Source organism: Aplysia californica, unplaced genomic scaffold (assembly GCF_000002075.1).
Source record: "Aplysia californica isolate F4 #8 unplaced genomic scaffold, AplCal3.0 scaffold00092, whole genome shotgun sequence".
NCBI classification, from domain to species: Eukaryota; Metazoa; Mollusca; class Gastropoda; order Aplysiida; family Aplysiidae; genus Aplysia; species Aplysia californica.
The window spans coordinates 1105533-1106540 of NW_004797362.1; the positions used below are offsets into that span (position 1 = coordinate 1105533).

At 42.7% G+C, this 1008-nt stretch overlaps 1 protein-coding gene across 1 annotated transcript in view; it reads left to right on the plus strand.

Moving 5' to 3' along the window:
- LOC101848506 (WASH complex subunit 2C) overlaps positions 1 to 1008 on the plus strand; it is a gene marked incomplete at its 3' end in the record, with an annotated part of 26715 nt that overhangs the window by 21227 nt on the left and 4480 nt on the right.

Sequence of the window (1008 nt, forward strand, 5' to 3'; positions counted from 1 at the left end):
CACACACACACACACACACACACACACTCACTCACTCACAAACACAAGCAATCACACAGAAACAAACATATATCTTACATCCAATACAAGGAAACACGGGTGACAGTTTACTTGATCAGGAGACCCGAGTTCGATATCCGAGTGGGGATACTTTTTTTCCCCCGAGTATCTTGGTCTTTCTGTTATAATGTTGAGTCCCACTCATCCCGGGTTAAACCTGAAAGGCAGGATTGGAAGCCCGCCTCCTAAATGATATAAATTGTATCAAAAGAGGTGCAAGAACACCTACGTTAAAGTTCTATGCCCATGAGACTCTGTATTCTCTTTAAATAGCCTACAATATTTCGGCGGCTTCTAGTCTTTTCTCTGTGACCTTGATTAGAGTCCAGCTCTGGCATCCATCATCTACACAAAAGGACTAATCAAACTTAGTTAACAACACTAGATCTAGTATTAGGGGGGAAATGTAGATCTATGATTCCATAACCTAAATGAAACCATTCTCTTTTTCCCCTGCCTTTCTCGCTTCATTGAGTAAACAAGGGCGACTACTCTAATGGCAGAGCGCGAATATGACAGAAAGGGGAAATAACTCTCCTGTCTAATGAAGAGTTCCCCCCTACGGACCTCTCTGGGTGTTGTTGAAAGAACCGGACGTTTCCAGTGGATATGTGCGCATTGTGGTTAATCAATATCTCAGCCATTTTTTCCCTGTAACTTTTCGCCCGATAGTTAGGAGATTTACGAGTAGAAGGATACTCTCTTCATACCCACACGTCCATATTTTAAGGTCTCTCTTTTCTGAATATCTGTTTGTCTGCCTGTCTGTTTGTCTTTCTGATTGTCTGTCTATTTGTTTATCTCTCTCTGTCACCCCCCCCTCTTTCTCTCTATTTCATGATTTTTACCCACTTTGATCTTTCCACCCTTTCGGCTCTCTTTCTCTCTTTTTGTGTCACTCCCTCTACTTTACCCCTACCAGTCTCTCTCTCCCTCTCTCTCTCTCTC